Source organism: Labrus bergylta, chromosome 11, assembly GCF_963930695.1.
Source record: "Labrus bergylta chromosome 11, fLabBer1.1, whole genome shotgun sequence".
Lineage (NCBI taxonomy): Eukaryota > Metazoa > Chordata > Actinopteri > Labriformes > Labridae > Labrus > Labrus bergylta.
In genome coordinates, this window is record NC_089205.1 from 12,617,856 (window position 1) to 12,638,781 (window position 20,926).

Here is a 20,926-nt window from a genome sequence, read left to right on the forward strand (position 1 = left end):
GTTAACTAGTAAAATGAAAACAGATATCGACTAGTAAGATAGTTCTAATCCTGCAATCCAACTAGTTGACTAGTGTGCAATATGTAAATGCAGTGGGTGGGATTATAACCAAATCCTGGGTCCTGATTTGATGTTATTTTTGTTCTTGATTTTTAGAGCCTATCATAAGCCTCAATCCACACTTATCCCCCACCTCCTCGTTACCATTTTGTGCAACAAGTGTTACTAGTGACATTTTAGATCTAGCTAGTTTACTAGTAAAATATTTAAGTCTCACTAGTTAACTAGTACGACTTGTAAAGATGATACTAGTGCAACTAGTGGACATTTGTTCTCTTACTAGTTAACTAGTGAACATTTAGAGCCGCACTAGTTAACTAGTAAGACTAATAAAGCCATCTCTAGTACAACTAGTGGACCTTTCTGCTCTTACTAGTTAACTTGTAAAAACTTTTTATCCTAACTAGTTAGCTAGTATGGTCCATATATATGCCTTTCTAGCTTACTAGTGGACATTTTGGCTCTTACTAGTTAACTAGTAAACATTTTTAGGCTCACTAGTTAACTAGTAGACACAAAATATATCTTACTAGTTAACTAGTAGATATTTTGCACCTTACTAGTTAACATGTAGGACTTTTTGCCTTCTACTAGTTTACTAGTAAGTCTTTCAACGTTCTACTAGTAAACTAGTGCGGCCAAAGACTTGACTAGTACAGGAAACTGAGCTTTGATATCAAGGATATCGATTAAATCTTCAATCGGCTTTCCATACAGTTAGGTATGTGTGGAATCATTGCAACCACATGTATTTGCATGAATCTCCCCTGCAGAGAGGAAGAGATATGCACGGATTTGCTACATTCAGTAAAACAAACCAGAGCAGCTGACGTAAACAAGCTCAAGACAAAGGCTTCTCTTGTACAATGTTAGTAAGAAATAGAAAAAAAATGAATAATTTTCCTTCAGGTATTGAAGGAAAAGAAAAGTGTATGCTATGTGGGGGTGATTCCTCTGTTTTTATTTAATGATGAAATCCTGAGACAGACTCTGGATTATTCAAGGATTTAATCGGCCCGAGGTCAGGCAGCTAGATCTGCTGTTATGAGGTGTGTTTCACATACATTACAGCTACACAGGCCTAAAGGAAGAATTACCCTAAGATGGTCTAAAGATTTAACATCCTACATTCACAAAGGTTACCAAGAGGAATGAATTACAGTGTAGCACAAGGAACACTAAAACTGTTGTGGAATTGTTGGTATCATGGCCCTTTACTGTAGGATGAGCTGTTCAATTCTGCAAGACCTCAGAAACTAAGGATGGGTCGCCATATCTGTTCTTCAGGCCACACCCACACTTGGTTTCTAGGGGCAGGCAGTACAATAGGTCATCTGGAGATGAAGACTTTGTTTTAGGAAGGTATAAAAGATAGTTGATCGGGAATACATTTTTAGAGATTATATCTTATTTGTTATTTGATGTGTAGATTTTTTTAATTGTCACATTTAAAAAAAACATGTGAGAATTGCCCTGTAGGGAGTATAAGTGTGCAAATTTGGAAAGTGCATCACTTATTCCTGCTGCAATGCCTCTGCTTACACAGTGGTCCAACATTCAGCACATTACCCTTGTCTATTGGGGGGATACTTAAGAAACCTAATGTCTAAACACACACACACACACACAGTTGGGTAAAGAGAATCAGCCCTGCTCTGCACTTTTCATTAACACACTGGGAGGGAAGCATGTGAAGCATCTGCCCCCTAGCATGTGTCTCCACTTTGATCCTGCAGCTCCCCAGTGCCTTAATGAGCTCTCCATATTAGCTCAGGGTCATTTGCAACCATCGTCAAGATGCCGACCAAAGATTGAAACTTATTAAGAACCGGCATGCATTCAACACATATTTTGGGTGTGAGCGACATGCACTACCAGAAGTCTTCAACGATCCTAAATATAACACTACTTTATGTAGCCTCAAAGAAAATGTGTATGCATATTAAACTGTAACAAAGGCCAAATTCTACAGTTTCATCGGCCAGATTTGTGAATTTTGCTTGGTTTGGCTTGTGGCTCAGCAACACATTACTCATCTGTAATGAAACTCTGGCCTAAAATGACCCTAGAGGCTAAGCTAGAGTCAAATTGCTTGAACATGAAAATAGGAACAAGTATCTTGTTAGTGACTCTCTTGGCCAAACATACAAGAACAGATTTAACTCTAGAAGATCATCATTTGCGAGTCTTCAGGGATTAGGCTATAAAGGTACAATGAAATAAAATTAGACTTATTGAACATCGGTCTGCCAAGCATGCAGCCAACAAATATCCCAGTGCTTTCTACGAGAAAGCTGAGGATTCAAACTTAGCATTAGATAGATTAATAACAGAGCAATTAATACTTTTCTGGTATAGATAGACGTGAAAATTCTATCAAAATGTGAAAAAATACAAGACACTGTTGTATGGGATCGGATAAATAGATATTCTCTAAAGAAGAGAAAGCTAAGAAGGATAAACATTGTCTCTGTGTACTATTCCAACACATACTTGAATGACTTTTTAGACACTTTAACCAGCAAAAAAAACTACCAATATTTCTTCATCAACATGTGCATCAAGTACACTCAAACACAGTGTAATAAAAACATAGCAGAGTTGTGAAGTGTTAAAGAAAATAGATGTAGTTTTGGACTACTTTTATTCAATGTTGTAAAAGGGAATGCTAAACAAGAAAATTCATTATAAAATGTTCCTGCTGGTGCACCGTGTGAAACTTTCTCCTTATGCAATCAGATGCTCCCTTTTAAGCATGGCCTTGAGGGGTTTATTTGCTTTATTAGCCCAGTTTAGCTCATTATACATGTACCTGTAAACAACTCTTTGCTATGAGAAGTGGATTAAATGTTGAAGGACTGTATTGAGAGAAACAATTCCATTCTACTTTCAATTAGATTAGTGTTACTATTGGCAAATGCTAGCATAAAGATAACCATTTCTGCCTTCTTTCTGATACCGTGCTTTTGGATATATAACACAGGCCACTCCCATGCAATCAGCAAGATGGATACAAAAATGCACGTGAGCAATTATTTCTGTATGCCTGCTCTATGTCACAAGATTACCTTCTTTCCTCCAATGTAAATTTTCAAAATACAACACAAAGTCTCTGCCTTTTCTTAACACATTTAACAGCAACCTTTATTCCTTTGCCAAATATGCTTGTATTGCTAAGGTCAGTTAGGAGAACCTTGGATACTTTCTGTAAAAAAAAGACACATCTGATAACTGATCATGATGACAAAGGAGCCCAAATAATACAAGTTTATCATCCAGTATTGTCTTGGTTAGTGTCTAACACACACTTTTAAAAATTCTGAAAAAGTACTATGACCTTCTCCTGAACTAGCTTTGCAACTCCCTTTAGCTTCAAATCCCCTGATACCTAAACACCTGCAGCCTTTTCCTGGATATTCAACAGTTCTGACTCCCTCGTGTGACTTTTGAGCATTGACCCCCTTAAAATCTGGATCATCAATCTTGATCTTAGTGAAGGACTGACAGGAGAGATGACACATCACTTACCTCAACACAGAGTCATTCATTGATAAAGTACAGCAAAACAACCATATGTCTTAAACTAGACTGCTCTCCATCACTTTTTGACTGCTTCTCTGAAACACACTTTATTAGTGTTGTCTTATAAATAATCTAACGTACATCTCTAATATAGCACTATATCTCAAGGTGCAGTATTTCATGACACCGGGACATCACTGTATCTGAACAGCAACAGTTCTCTGCAGTGCCCTATTATTAATTGTGCATCCACAAATTGTACATGTAATCTTTTGCTCCATTGCTATGCTGATGACACACAGTGTTATCTACCAATATTACCTAAAGTCCCTAAAATCGTATTTAAATTGTAGATGCTCAAACGACTTTTAATTTAAAAGATTAGTTCCACTGGAAAAGCTACTTTTTTCAGCTGAGAACCTTGGCCACATATAAGCCGTATTTTAAGTCATCAAGGCCTAGAAACAGTAATCCATACTTATGGAGTTGACCAATTGCCCTCTTCCACTATTCCAAAAGGTTAAAAATGCAACTGCTAGCCTCGACAAACAAATCCGATCCACAAATAAAATACTGCAAAGTTCACAAAGGATAACAAAGTCAATCTAGCAACTGAGGTCACCAAACAAAGAAGTTTATGAAGTGGCTGGCTAATGAGATCAACAGAGGCTGGTAAGTAATGAGAGCAGGTGCTGGTAATTAAGACAATGGAAGACACATGAGGGCAGGAACTGGTATGACAGGAGATTTCAAAATAAAAAAGGAACACAACAGCCCTCAGTCATTAAAATCTAAGGGTTACCTTTGTTGTTACTTTCTACAGGCTGTGTAGTCTACCATTTCACAGTGAATTCCATTCTACCATTAACAACTTTAATAACCCTTTTTTTCTCACTTTGTATTTAGCTTGATTGTTTCCCCTTATATGCTCCTGCCTTTACAGTGTTTTGGTCTTATTTATTTCTCCATATTTCCTATTGTATTATTTTGTTTCTGAATTTTAATCACTGCAGATGTCATAAGTGCTATTACTGTTTTCTTTTGTCCTTTACGCAATATTCCTTCAATCATAGCTGTACTAGTGCAGGTTATAAATATATGCCCATATTGACTGTTTTGTACTTCAGTTCAACTCCTGTTTTATTTCAATATGCTTCATAAAAAGTGATCCGACAACAGATGTATTAATTTGAAATCATCACTTGAAGAGAAAATTGATTGTTCAGAGGTAAATGGAAGTATTGGTCTCCCTTAGGTTTATAAATGGCGATGATACTGGTTTCCCATCATGTAACAGAGAGAACCAACAGCTGCTTGAATATTCTTGTTTCCTCTGCAGACAAACATTGGCCGCCAATCTCGATTCCTGCCCTTCTCATTATGTGTTTTTGACATTACTTGTCCTCTACAGTACAGTATCTCCCCGTTCAAAACTCTCAAAGGACCAACACTCTTCCTTCCTTAAAAAAATAAAACTATTTGAAGCACTTTGACATTTCATAAATCAATAAACTTGCGACCATGGGTCCTTTCCCCCTCCTGTTAAACACATTACACAGAAAAGTGAGGATCAATAACTGAATCAGCAGGTCTCAGCTGCGTTGCAGGTCTCTCAACACTGTGCATCAAAGGTGGAAAGCTTAAATTTCAGACCTGAGTGTTCGGAAATGATACTGAAACCTGGAGTGAGCAGCAACCGGCAGGAATGATTTGTATTTCCCACATTTTTAAGTCTCCATTCCCACATTTCTTTTGTAACAAATGGATGTGGAAAAGAATGTGCTATCAAACAAAATCTCTGGTCTATAATCACAGCTGTTTTAAGTCTGAAAAAAGGTCCAATCACAATGACACACAACGAATAGAAGACCTTTTTTTTTTTTTTTTTTTTACATTGCAACACATTAAAATAAACCAAGAGTGAAAAATGTGAACTTTCAAAACAGGAAAAGGGGGTTTGACTTATTTTTAATATTTCAGCCAGCTAATAAAATATGAAATCACTGTGGTTTTGCCAAGAAATAAAATATTTGAATCCTTCACTGAAGATTAAATGGGCTCACTCCTTTCTCCCACTTCCTTTTCTACACCTTTTATCTGAAGTCTTTTTGTCCTCACCACAAATATTGATGCAAATATTTTACTCAAAATCTCAAAGCGAGGGGAAACAGAAAACAAATTGGTTATTAGTTTTTTTTAGCAAAACAAAACTACATTGCTGCTGTGATCTTCACATCTTTGTTTTTATGTCTTCTCAATTGCCTTTGGCAGCACTAAGAAGCACTCTCAGTGTTTGTTGTCTTGTGTGTTTGACTTTAATCTAATTATCTAATTTGCCCCTATCTCTTAGTGAACTAATGTTTATATAAATGTAGGTCAGTGTGGGGATGGCCTTGTTTGTCTGTCTAGTGGTCAATTACTTTGGACCAGACTGGATTTAACAAAAACTTTAAGATGGATGACTAGACAATTTTTCACAGCCTCCCACGTTCCTAACAGGAGTAATGCTCCTAGGGCACCACTAGTAAGTTGACGTTTGTGGATTTCAGTGAAATATCGAAACAATTATTTGGTAGATTGCCATGAAATGTGGGCTAGATAGTCATGGTGCAGAAAAAGCTTGTGTCCTATTGACTCCGGTGATCCCATGACATTTCCTTTAGTTCCCCCATGATCTTTCTATTCAAGGTTTTGAGTAAACTAAGCCAGCTTTGGATAGGACGCCATGAAAAAATTATGTAAATCATTGTCCCCCTCAAGTGAATTGTAATCACTTTGGTGTTAGCCTCACTTTTCATGGCTCCACCATGAGGTTAACACTATTATTTGTCCAATTTCAGCTGAAACACTAACATTCTCAGAATCGACATATGTCAAGTGTATAGTGCTGATGAGATAAAAGTTGGCATTTTACAATGAATAATGAATAAAGAATGTAATAATTTGCATCTTATCCTGGTCAATTTGAGCAATCCAATCCAGCTGTATAGTGCACATGTTAAAAACAGCAGTGTTCACCAAAGTCCACAAAAAAAAAACATTAGAACAAGATAAAACCGTAAAAGACACAAGGAGCGAGGACACAAGAACACAGCACTCTCATTCAGAGTTAAAAGCCAAGGCTTAAAAATATGTTTTAAGACGAGATTTAACAACAGTGTGGGGCCCCACCTGACTTGAGGGGGTGCAGCTCATTCCAGTGTTTTGGAGCTATAGATGAAAAAGTCTCCTCTCGTCTTCAGCTTAGTTTTTGGGATGGCTTAAAACAACTGGTCAGTGGATCTAAGCGATCTCGATGGGGTTGACAGGGCTGCAAATGTTGTGAAATATATTTTGTCGTTGAACGATTTAAAAACAAATACAAAAGTTTAAAATGAATCCTAAAATGAACACGGAGGCAGTTGAGTTAGGCCAGAATGTGGGGAGATGTTGCAATGTATAAAACCATGTTAATTATGCTTCTTAACCATTTACAGAGTTGCTGTGCTTTACTTTTACCACTACAACAATGCAACATGCAAAGACTAACTTTAAAACTTTATTCTATCCTATGTTCTTTTGGGTAGATTCAAAATTAACTTAAACAATGCTTATTTGTAACAACTCAGATTTAAAGGATAAAAAAAAAACAGGTAATCAGACCAATTCAACCTTTAAAGCATGTTGGTTGTTTTTGATACCATAAAGAGTCTTCAAGCAGAGTCCGAAAGGTCTATCAAGTGCTGTTAGGAATACTGAAGATCCTGAGAACTATAAAGACAGCTGAAGAGCTTTAAGGAACTTGTCACACACAGGAAAGGAAACTTTAACAATGAGCTCAGTAGCAAATAAGACGAGACAAAAGTGGGATTGTTTTCAAGATGTCACACTCAAGATGGACAGCTAGCTTGGGAAAAGGGATGTAATCAATCATGGTCTTCAATACTGGAAAGGTTTTTTTATTAGACTGACTGACTGATCAAGGTGTCACATAGGTCATGTCTTTCTTACTTCCGGCCCTTTTTCAGTGTTCATTCAAAGGGCTGTACATTTTGGACCACATGGTTGCATGCATCTACCACCTCACCAGCATCTCAGATGTTTCCCATTTGTCCATTCAACACAGACATTGTGGTAATATATAATAGGGATTTTCAGAGACTATAGTTATGTTTGATTGCAGTCTTAGTGGGACACATTTTTTCACTTGCTGTGCACATATATTTCTGTCTTTTTAAGTTAATAAAATGTTATTTTATTTCATGCAGTGCAGATGTTTGACACAAATGACACAATGAAACTGGTTGCTGCTCTGCTTTTTGTGAGCAGAGACTTTCACCATGCAAATTCACATTCTTTAGAATGGAGTAGTACAGTTAACTACATACATAGCTGCAAAGACTTCAGCAAGCTATGTAGGAAGTGCAAGAAAGTGTATTTGCACACTCAAAGTGTAAGGGATAGCCATTGTAGTGTTCAAGTTAATCTGCACAGCTTTAAACAACAAGATAACCCCTAATAGTCTACAAGTGAGTTTATATTACCAGATAGACCAGATATTCTGAAACAACACCAACTCCCAGACATTTCTTGTTTTATATTTTTGACTCTCTCCATTGAAGCCTCTGTCAACTTCTACCCTCGACATCTGCGAAACTCATTCTGTTTGGTTCAACAATAGATACGACAGAAAATATTTTCCACTGAACGGATGAAACATGAAGCCATAGATTTATGGTTTAATGCTCAGCAGGTTCAGAGGACTACTTGGCATTAAACAGCACAGAAAGGACACCTTAGGGCAGGTTTGAAGACAAAGATGAAGCATGGTTTGAACAAAGACAAATGTGTTCTGTGAAAGAAATGTGCGTTGGAAAATTGGTTGGAAAGTTGGCCTGGATAGCATCCATGTCAATAGTTTATCATGGAATAATAAGAAACAGCATATACCACATGATCTTAGTTTCACAGTTTCAATCAAATTTATCACGGTAATGAATTGTATTATTAAACAATGGTCTCAGGAAAGAAGCACATTCAATACTGGGAAGAATCATCTTCACTCTTTGTCCTGAAGATAACAGCTACCTCATGATTTCAAAAATCATATATTTCTTAAGTGTTCTGCTTGATGAATGTTCATTTGTTTTGTGTATGCCATGCTCTAAAGACATTATCAGTACCATATTATAGAAGTACTATATTGACGTAACTTTAAAGAGCAAAGCCATCTTGTTGCTTTGGCTGTTTTATCATTATCACGCGTTTGTTTTTTTCACACTTTTTATTATTACACAATTAATTAAATAAGATAGCATACATTTACTACAGTTGTTTCAAATTCACATTTTGTTTGGATGGTTTAGCTTATTTTATCAAACTTTGAAAGAATTTCCAACTAATTTTCTTAGTTTGAAAAAATTATTCAAAATACTTATTTCCGATTACTAAATTACCCACATACATTCATAGGAATTTACCTACTTGACCACTTGAAAGAGTTCTACCAGTTGACTTTCCTTTCACAAACTTGTTTTCTTGATAGTAACACTACATGGGCAAACCAATACAAGTTCAATGAGGATGAACTCCTCTAAACTGAGAGAGCGCCTTGGAATGTCACAGTGAGCCCTCAGAGCACATGGTCAATCACACAGACCATTAGCTCCGACCCGCTCAGCATTAACCTGGTAAACAACAGCGCCATAATGCTTTTGGAGAGACGAGGGAGTGCCTGTTCAGTGTGTGAGAACTTCCTTGCCATATGGAAGCCATTACGGCTCTAATGAGCTTCTTCCTCTAGCTATGCTAACATGCTAAGCATTGCCCAGCATGCCCCCCTGTCAGGTCAGCTACCTTAAAGCATGTCTTGGCATATGATTCCTATATCCACACAGTTAATGGCTCACTTTAGGAACGACAACAGGAAGGTGAGGTACAAGGGGCTTAAAGGAGAAATATGTAAGATATCTACTGAATTAAATCATGACCTTACTGTATCATCAGACATTAAGGAAACATGCTATGTTGAAGTGCTGGCTTCTCTGACATCACTGCAGCAGACAGTATGTCCTCCTTCAAAATTTTCGAGTCCGGTCCAGACTGGTCTGTATTTGTTTTGAGAAGAAAAGTAGGTGATTTTAAGGCACGACCACCATGCCGTCTTGGACGCCCCTCAGTTTGCCAGGCAAGCCGCAAACCAACAGGTGTTGCAGCGATAGAAGCGGGCAAGGGTACTGGTTCAGATATAACTGATTCTACCCAACCTAAAAAGCTCTGGCATTTTTCTAATAAACTCCATTACCAGAAATGTGCTTAATCCAGGATAAATATTGGAGATGCTTTTGAAAAATAGAGAGAAGTTAGAGTGCAGAACGTTTTCAAGATACGTTTTCAAGATAGTATAGCATGCTCACTGCACCTTAATATGTATATTATAATCCTAAGAATACACTTAAATTTATAGCATTTATTTATATTTATAGCATCCCATTAATCCAGCCATCCATATATACCTAATAATTCACTTTTTTTAGTCTACATCTGTAAATTTTGTAATTACTGTACATAGCACAGACTCTTGCACTTTCTGCTTATTTGCACTTCTGGTGAGATGCCAAACCTCATTTCGTTACTCTATACTTGTATATGTGTAATGACAATAAAGTTGAATCTCATCTCATCTCATCTCAATGTAGAGATGGCTAAACACTGAAGCTTCTGTGTCTGCGACATGGCAACCCACGTGACCGTCGACTCACTGTTTGCTAACACACATGCAACTCAACTAAAACATTTCAGGACGTTTTCAGCTTTCTTTGTGTGTGAAGACAGCAATACAATAAGCTTACTGAGAGTTAAAAAAAAGACATATTGAAGAACAGCTTTGGCTGACTTTGCATGTGAAACTTCAATCACAGTAGCTTAGATAAAACAATAAACCACCTGGTGTTTTAGGTCATCCCAGAGGGAAAGTATGGCCTAAAACCTCTGTGTACCTTTTCAGTATCCCAGCAAGAAAACTTATGACATTCCTTTTTTTTATAATTCCTTTGGTGGAAACGGATTTTTCTTTGACAAATGTCTAAACTGGACTCAAAGGGGGACTCGACGATTGAGAGAAGCTTGTCTCTGTTACTGGAAAGTCTGATGCAATCTACCAGAAGCTGCAGTGGATTTTTAATCAGTTTTCCACAGCTGTTCCTTTCCATGTATCATTGCCTTTAGTCAATTTTTACATATTTAGTACAGTTATGGGTGTCTTTAAACAATGTCAGGGGTGAAGTATACTGATTACTAAGAGATTGAGTTCATATTACACCCAACCAGTCAACTTTAAAGGGATCTGTTCATCTATAAAGGCTTACACATATCACAGTTTTAGCCAACCTTCTCAGTAACCTCTGATAAACAGACTAAGGCTGCACTCACACTAGGCAATCCGTACCGCACGCTTCACCCCTAAAGTCCAGTTAACTTGACTAGTGTGAGTGCTCTAGTCCATGCTCGAGCACGGTACACTTCCTTGGCACTGGCTACTTGGAAGAGGTGTGCTTCGGCACTGTACAGTTCATGCACAAGCATGGGTACACCACTTGGGCAGCCTTCATTATCAAGAATTCCTATAGTGTTATGACTGTATCTGACTAAAAATAAGCCACAAAGTCAGTAAAGCAGCCGTAACTTTTTCTGTGTTGTTCTTCGATGTGCGGCCAAAGACTCTGCCTCACGTCCCTTTAATTTTTTTGTAATTTTCGAGTCTGCCTGCACACTTCATAATTGCGTAAAGCCATGCATGTGTTATATTAACAGGTTATGAACAAGAGGTAACCATGCTCAGGCCCGGTTAGTCCTGGAGCAGTGTTAGTGCAGGCCAGCAGGGGAATAGGGAGGGGGGGGACCATCGTGCTTCAGCACAGTACGGGACAACTTTGCCTAGTGTGAGTGCGCCCTAAGAGAGCTGCTGGCCAAAGCAAAGACTAGCCTGTTGAGAATCATGATGTCTGTTCTACAAGTCTTTATGATAACAAAGAGCATCATTATAGCCACCCTTCAAAATCTTCATCGCCACAGCCGCTTTAGCAACAAAAATTTGGTTAAAGACATCATTGGAAAGAGACCAAAACAAACAAAAGTGCCTGCCATCATTATGACAGTATGGTTGCCATCATATCTTAAATCAAAACAGGCAGTCCACTGCACACATTTCAAGTTATAATGTTCATTAGAGAGGCTGCAGATTAGGGTCTGGTATCCTGTGTTAAACCATGTTAAATTCAATACATTCAGGGGCATAAAACTATAACTACCCAACAAGAAGAGCCCTTTGTCTCACTGCCAGAGAAATACCAAATAAACTAGATGTTTGATAGGCTCATGCATTTTCCTCAGAAAAAAATCTTATCATTAGCCTGGCACTCTGCAGGAACTTATACTGCATGGGAAGGATACATTTTGTACCTGGTATGTTAGTTAACTTAAGTGGAAGTGATCCTTCCAGGCCTGTTAAAGTCATCACTGTTCTCTTAAGCTGTGAGAAAAACAGCAGAAGTTACTGAGACATCATCTTCTATGCTTTGTTTGTCATAACCTAAATGGATTAGCACAACTGGTCTACAGCTATGTATTTGTCTTTCTTTTCCCTTTTGGTGTACACACACCTTACATTTTGGTTGGATTGTTTTTTTAAAACATAATTAGTCTCAGAAATCTGGAAAAAGTACATGTAAAATGAACATAGAGTAGAATTTTCCCTCTGACCAAAAGAAACTCGCATGTAGGGATGCATGATATTTCTGTCTAAAATATGTGCCAACAGAGGAATAAAGAGGGTCAAACACTGGCTAAAAATGTATTAAGCACGTCCGATATTTGATTTACAATTCCACCTGAGCACATTTCCAGGTTCCACAGTCGTAGCCAATAAGAAAATATTCTGGATCCACATTTAAAAGCAGCTCCAATGGCGCTGCCAATAAATAACTTTTACTTAACAGAAAATGTCTATCATCCTGTATCACACCATAAGCTTCAGCAGGAGAGGGGTGTAGAAGTGTTACAGAGCTGTATGAATTGGAGCATGAGGAGTTTTTTGCAACATGTCCACTGAGACTTTCAAGGTTGATGCACAAATACACAACACCTGTCCGGTGTATGTTCTTCACAGGGACAGGAACACAGACCTAACGCCCCAAGGAGTTTAAATTAAGAGCTCAACAACTTTTTCTCAGGGTTTCACTCCCCCCTTTTTCTCTCTTTAAATGCTAACTAGTCTGTATCAGAGGAGCTGCTCCTGTTTATAGCCAGCCTTGCCTCTCTCAATCTATTATACCATTGCAGTAAGAGAACATGATGCTGTCTTAAAAACCACTGAATGTCATTTTAATGGTACCTGGTACCTGTCAAAAAGGACTGCTTTCTCCACTAGAAACAAACACATATTCTAATTTTAACCTAAAGATTACAAACAAGTCAGCAGCAGATTTGAGACCTATCAATAAACTGCAGTTGTTTAAAACATGACAACACAAGCATGTGTTCAGAGGTTTACATTCACTGACAAACACAGACACAGGTGTGTTTCATTTAAAGAAAGAAAGCCGTCCTGTTGAGACATGAGCTCGGTGAATGAGATGAGATCTGAAGCCAAGGTCCCAGGGATTAAACACAAGAGTTCATGTGAAGAAAGACGATTCCCATGTGAGAAATTAGGATTTGTAGCAATTGCAACAACTGTAAATCTTTCTGTGGAGTTTGAATCCTAGTGAGCACTGTTAACAAGACTTTTGTGGCTGAAAGGTTAGCAGTAAACACATAGTCAAATGATTGCTTTTATAACATTTTAAATGACCCCTTAAAAACACGACAATATTACCTGTCAGAATTCAATCAGTACTGTCTTTGTATTTTGTCAACCTGCACCAACTATGGATGTATCTTTGTGTTTTTTGTCACGTTTGAAAGTGGTTTGGGCCTTTTTATTTGTGTTTTGAATCTAAACGGTGTTTTTGTTTGTTTGAGTGTGATGTGTAGGAAAAGTTATCCATCTTAGACTAGCCTAGAGACTGGAAGTCGTTCATAGTTGGGGCTACTGAGAGATACTTAACAGCAGCTCATACCGGATTTTAGAACAATAAACACTTCAACAGACAACAAACTTTCAAGCTTGTTAAACACTGAAAGTTCGCACCGACATGGACTATATGACCAGTTTATAGTTTAGAATTATCAGAGCAGTGAGGATACATTGATTTGAGCAGATGCATGGTCAATGCTGCACACCCAAGGCATGTTGGGACTGCTTATATCAGACAGCATCAGTCTGCATTGTTGTTCACAAAATGAGTTACATTGGTACAGGTGATTAAATTAGCTTTTTTTCTTGTCCCTCCACTTCTCTGCATAATGATGATCCCTTTACTCTAACTCATCACTCCCTCCATATTTGATTAAGTCGAAACTCTAAAATACCTCAATGGGTGTCATAAGGGATACGTTCTGAGCTGCTGTGGATTGTATCACTGTGCAGGAAACAAGTAACTAACATAGTAAACAGACAAAAAACTATCCCACATGTTGGTGTAATACATGTACATATCACATTAAAAAGTGACAAACGCAATTTAAACGTTTTCAGAAGCTGATGATTTTACTTGCTTCATTCTCGGGGGGGTGCCTTCGGGCGAACGAGTCCTTTGACTTCTAATTCAGCTTCTGTCTCTTAGGCCTTTAGTGCTCTCAGCCTTTACATTAATAAAACATAATGCAAGTTTGTGTAATGGTCTACTGATCAATTGTATTTTTGTGCCTTCCTTTTTAACAGAGGGTTAAATATTGATGGTTATTCTCACTGTTGTGATTAACCATCGTACTAGCCACTGTCTTTGCTCTGCAACTGTGTCACAAAACTTGTTGTTGTTATCTGTTCGCAAAGTGCGTCTTGAAATGGGGAAAAGAAGTTTCAGGTACGCTGCTCCTGCGGCCTGGAATCTCCTGCAGGATGATCTGTGTCTGGGTGAGCTGGTCTCTTGAAATCTTTTTGAAAGTAGATTGAAGGTGAAAGGTGTTGGAGGAAGATGCTTCAGGTTGAAGATGCTTTGACTAATGATTCTCTGCTCTGTGACTCAGAATCTGAATGAGGTTTCTCCTGGTTAAATACATTTTAAATACAAATAAAAACCATGTAGGCCCAACATGTGTTCACTTTCTCTTTTGATGTATCGCGTCATGGTGCTAATAAGTGTCTCACTTTGTGTAAGAATGTTGTAAATCTTTGTGGTAAATTAACTATGAATGAAACTCTCAGTTTAATGAGTGTTTCTCTCTTTTTGGTTGTTGTTTGTTAAGCTCTTGAAATGTGTTTGTGAAATTAGGCCGCTGCAAAAACGGAAAATAAACTTTATTGAGCATCAGAATGCGAGTGGACTATTAGTCTACCTGAGGATGCTACAAAAGCTGCTGTGGTATGTAACTAAAATCCTCCTTTACTGCATTTAAATGCAAGAATTTCCTAAAAGTGCTGATGTTGTTAACTGTCTCATTACATATCTTAAACCTCCAGTTCAACAGGATCCAGGTCTCAGCACTGTAACTCCTGTTTAAAGTTCCCTGAAGACAGCCAGACTCCTTTAGTGAAGACCAGATGGTTTCTTTCCTAACACAGTCATGTGCCTGCGCTCTCTTAATTTCATGCAGACCCTTGCACCAGTTTAACCAAATTCAAGCTTTAATAGAGTGAGACAGAGTGGCGTTCACAAGCAGCGGTAAATACAACCATTACAGAGCAGGCCCCGCTGTCTCTGCACATGCTTGGTCCGTGTCCAGGCTGTTTATTACCCCACATTGTCATCACCGTGGCCTTGGTGTCAGCCGCTGACACACATTTCTATCGACGGTGCCTTCTGTCTCGTATCAGAGATTGGAAGCAGGTGGCCGGCCTGCCCACACAACATACAGTGGGCTTTACCAGCACAACTTGGCAGCAATACTAAAGAAAGTGATGTTCGAGAGGCAAAATCGTGTCGAGTGCTGAAAAGAGAGAGAGAGGGAGCAGAGCATGAGTTCTTGCTTGAACTTTGACTAGATCCAGATTTCTCTTTAATCGTGCTCTCAATGAACGTTCTTTCTTTACTGAGGCTGAGCTGGAGGCGACTGTGCTGAAAGTTTTGTCTGATATGTTGTGCAAAAACCCCCTCTCATCTTTTATCATTATTATGATTTATCTATCTGCATTGATTCAAGTGTTTTAATAGTGATTAGGACATTATTTTTGCCCCCCCCCACACACACACACACACACACACACACACACACATTTATTCATAGTTTAGGCCTAGCACTGCATTAATTCTGCCTGAAGAAGAAACACGTTTCTTAAAAACCCTACAGTTAATGATTTCTGGTCACTTGGGTGCACCAAAAAGAATCTATGAACAAAACAGTGATATCACATTTTAGGTTGTTATGATGAACTGTTTGCTTGGATATAAATCCAGCAAATATGCTTGTAAATTGTAGCGCCTGATGTCAGAGTACACTACCAAGTTAGCATTGGTCAAAGCGCAGATCAGAGCACTTTGAAGGCGTCTGCATATTTGTTGGTGTTTGAATGTTGTATGAAATCTTTGTCTCTTTATACCTATCTTGTCTTTCATTATTATGTTGCAAGTGGAGCTGCTGTGATGCAAGACAAATTTAAATTTTCAGTATCCATACTGCTTATTCTACCAATGGGTGACAGGTGCGGGGTATACCCTGGACAGGTTGCCAGTCAGTCACAGGGTTGACACATAATGGTATTTTGACACATGCAAAAAAACGCCTATAAAATATCAAACATTCTTTGGGTGAGCTGCATTTGTGAATGCAAACAGCCACACTTTCAACCCAACGATATCCTGATTTTTTTTCCTTCCAGCTCCCTTGTCTGAACGCAGCAGGTATTATTCAGCTGCAGGTTATTTCACCTGAACAAGCATGCTAGGGTGATGACATCTAAATCATGCAACAGGTGCAATTGTTGTGCACATAGTAAAGCTGCTTCTTTTCTGCTTCAAATATGTTCTTTACCGATCATATGTTAGTAATGTTTGTGCATCCAATCAAATACCCCACCGTCACCTTGCAATGTGCAATATTCAGTTTCAGTTTGGTTCAGTTTTTGACTCCTGAACCTACTCAGACAGATATTTATCCCACTAGCTGCCTATAGGTATTTGGTACAGTATTAGCATAAATTCTACATTCATATGATTGTTGGCTATAAACCACACAATAAGCTACATCACACTGAAAAGCTGCTTTGCCGACCTGACGAGTGAAAATAGTGTGAGGAATTGTGACCGCAAGAAACCTCCTTCAAATCCAAACTCTCACACACCAGACACACAAGCACACCTCTACGCTTAAACATACATTTACGTGTTTTGCTTATGATTTTTAAAAGGGGTAAACTCTAGTTGAATGAACTGGGATACAGCTGAATAATTCTTTTGAGGAATCACTGAAAGACTGACTAATCTCTGCCATGAAACAGCCGCTTGCAAGCTCTGCCTCAGGCTTCAACAGAGATGCAGTGTGAAAACTAAAAGACAAGTTGATCTGCAGATGGACCAACACCCCAAAAAATCAATCAGCCAGGACAGAAAAAAAAGAGACAGAGATGCCAAACACTTACACACTACCATACGACAGGGATTACATACAGTAGTATTAAAAACACATGGGGAAGGAGGAAACAGCATGTAGTAAATCTGAAGAAGCCTTGTGAAACATCTTCATAACCAACCATCAGGTCTAGTTTCCTAAAACATATTAATACTCCAAGATAAATCCACAGAGGTCCACATTCCTACCTTTGTCGACCATATCTGTTTTTTGTCCATCTTCTAACATAATGTAGGACAGTAAGACTGTCATTGTGGAATGTTTAAGCTCACAAAGAGAATCTGATAATGAACAGTTTTCCCTTGTGACATTGGTTGGTCCGAGTGCACAGACAGAAAGGTATGATCCAGGTTCTCAGGATGAGATACAGATGTCTCCGTCAGTGATGTAATGTAATGCTAGAATCAGCTGTACCTACATGAAATCCATAAGGCACAAGCAGGGAGCTTCCTGCACTTGCTGATAGTGAGCTAGGTTTGCAAACAATTGGATTTATTTCAGTGGTTATTTGGTAAGAAAGAATCAAATTGAGATGCACTTGGGAGACGTTCTTTTATAGTTTGAAGCCAGATGTTGAGTTGTATTCCACTTGTTCCTCTTTAGTCCAGCTGGAGGCAGTAATGCACCTCCAAGTCAGTTAGCCAGTTAGCGGTCAACACCAAAAGAAGAGGAAGAAAACTCTCCTTTTGTCCGTGCTTAGAGTGTGAACCAGAGAGGCACAGATGGGCTTGACTTTGAAATACAACAAACAGGAATAAAAACAAAATAGAACCATGATCAGCACTTAAAAAGGAAAACAGCCATAAGATTCAGCGCTTGTTACAGTTGCTTGTATACACATCAAGCAGTAGGAAATATTGTAAGATATAATTATATACTGTATATACTTTATATATAGATATATAGATATATACAAAAAAAACAATGAGTAAAAGCAATGCAGAGAATGGAAAATGTTTTATGTTGAAAAATATATGTATGGGTGCCTTCTTCTATGAGATGCATTTTGTTTTTATGTTATTGTCTGTCATAAGTGCATTTAACTCAATATTTGTCTCTCAGTCTTTTCACATTAATTGATAGTATTCAGCCCCTTATCTCTTTTTAAAGATTCTGCATTTTATAAATATATTTTTGGCCTTTTTGTGAGAGACAGGAAATGTTGGGAGGAGAGAGTGAGGGGATGACCTGCATCAAAGGTCGGATTTGAACCTGAGATCGCTGCGACGAGGACTGCAGCCCCTGTACACGGGACATAATGACTATAGGCTACCTGGCACCGCCAGATTCTGTAAGCTCGGGAGCAGATTTTGGTATCAGAAGAGTTCTGATTTCTGGTTGTAGAACGATATTGTTGTGGGAGCTGTTCAGAGATTGCATACTTAGCTGTTACAAGGTCTTTTACTCTTAAATTTTCACATTTCCTAACGCTAGTTTTCATTACTTGACATTACTTGACTCTTTGTGTTCAAAAATGAAAAAAGAAACAACCTAAGTAGATGGGAGATGACTTTTTCCATCATGTCATCTTTTTAGTGGATGACTTTTCTGCAATTCTGCAGACACTTTTATTTATGTCATTATTTTAGCAGTCACGGAAGTAGCCCCAACATGTTTACTCCTAAATAAATAACACTGAAATACTATAAAGCCTTAGATAAAATTGTATTATGCTGGTGTTTTATTATGCTTAGCATCAGTTGCCTCTATGCAACAATAAAAGCGATGACATAGTGTCTTAGTGGTAGCATTTAAAAATGTATGTAACAAAATATCCCACTAAAAACTGCATTTGTTTGAGAGGAAACATAAAATGTGTATTGATTCCGTTTAAACACCTGAACCCCTGGGCTCAAACTCTTATAAAAGCGGATTATTGGTGTATATGATTCTGCACTGAGCACTGGTTCAGTGAAGGCACCTGGCTGAACTAAGAACTTGGCAGACTCTTTCCTTTTATAATGATTCTGGCAGACAAGTGAGGAAATATCTGTCTCAGGAGATACAAGAAGGGAAAACACTTTACAAAAGGAGAGGAGCAAGAGAAAATCTCATGAGTAGACCTCACTGAGGAGAATCGAAGGACAGGATGTGCATGAGGACAAAGAGAAAGCAGGAACAATTTCAGATTACAGCTCGTGGTTCTATCCGTTTCCAATCTGTAACTGTGATGTGTGAAAAACAAAGAGCCCATGTCAAAACAAACACACCTATAAACAATGACACGTTTCTGTGAAATGTCTAAGCAAGAGGAGGGACTGTTTAAGGCCCCTGGCAGGCAGGCCCCCTCTCGAGAGCCAAGGAATCAAACAGGAAAGCCACTGCAGCGTGTGTGTTTGTGTGTTTGCGAGCATGTGGGGGGTATGAACCAAATATCCTCTGTTCTCCTCTCTGTCCCAGCAGGACTTTCCAAAACACTAACAAACATTGTGCTGTTTGCATGAGGTTTGACAGTAGAAAGAACAGACACTGACTGTAACAGGATAACGCTTAGAGACAAGAGGAACAAGAAGCTTTTGTACAAGCTTACTGTAAATGTTTACCATTTAGAAATGACAGATCCTGGGTTACTGCTCTGAGTGTCAACACTGTTTAGTTTTGCTGTTTTTTTTTTTCCTTTTTGTTTTGTCCTAAAAGAAGTCCCCAAGTTCTTAATAAAGACTTTTTGTATATTTTCTACTCAGGTTGGAAAGCTAAACGTTCATATATTTCATTTATGATTTTATAGAAATATAATTTGGTAGGCATAATTTAAAATAACTATAATTGGGATATTTACTCTTGCCTTAAAGAAGAGTGTTAGATGAGAACACCACCTTGATACCGGCCAGTTAGCTTAGCTCATATAAACAAAAGGAAACAAAACGCTAGCTTTATCCAAAGATAACAATATCCCTTACCGGCACCTTGAGCTATTTTTACACTAAGTGTTTGTATATTTTGACACATGACATATCCTGTCTTTGTTGGTGAGCTTTAGGTCTGTTAAGTGGGTTTCGTCACATTTCAACAGAGCTGGGCAAGCTGTTACCCTGTTTCTATTCCTTTTGCTAAGCTAAGCTAAGAGTGTGCTAGCTTTAGCTTTATAATTAGCCACAGTGCAAGCCCACATATTCCAATAAAGTTGACCCATTCCTTTAAGTGTCTTGTAACAGCAAATTATGGAGTAAGCTAGTGTATATTAATGTTATATATATATATATGTATGTATATATATGTTAAGAAATATTTAACTATTCCTCAGTGAAATATTTTTCCCACGTGACAACCTTGTTCAAGGCTTGAACTACAGATACACTCATTAATATTCAGTTTTAATAGAGTGGAGTGTTGGTTGGTTTAGCCACAGCACTCCAGGCACTAGCCTTCAAAGGAAATCATTCCTCCCTGCGAGCACGTCTTCTACCTTTAACTACCCAGAAACCCCCACAGAAAAGCCTCCTCCAATCAAAGCAACACTACCGGCACAGTCTGCTCCTGCAAAGTCAAAGCATAAGGTTTGAACTAGGCCTATTTAAGATTTAACAACATGTTGTCCTCTGAAGGTGTATGTTCACTGACTCTACAAGGTGCACTGGGTTGCATTTGAAGGTATCATTTGTGCATGACTTTTGCATACCCGGAAATGCCTTGAATACGATACATTAAGAGAAAAAATTGACTCAGCTTGCACTGTTTACTCGACATTTAAGTCTGCAAT

At 38.3% G+C, this 20,926-nt stretch overlaps 1 protein-coding gene across 8 annotated transcripts in view; it reads right to left on the minus strand.

The window, feature by feature from the left end:
• megf6 (multiple EGF like domains 6) overlaps positions 1 to 20,926 on the minus strand; it is a 75,354-nt gene that overhangs the window by 51,807 nt on the left and 2,621 nt on the right. The window lies entirely within an intron of this gene.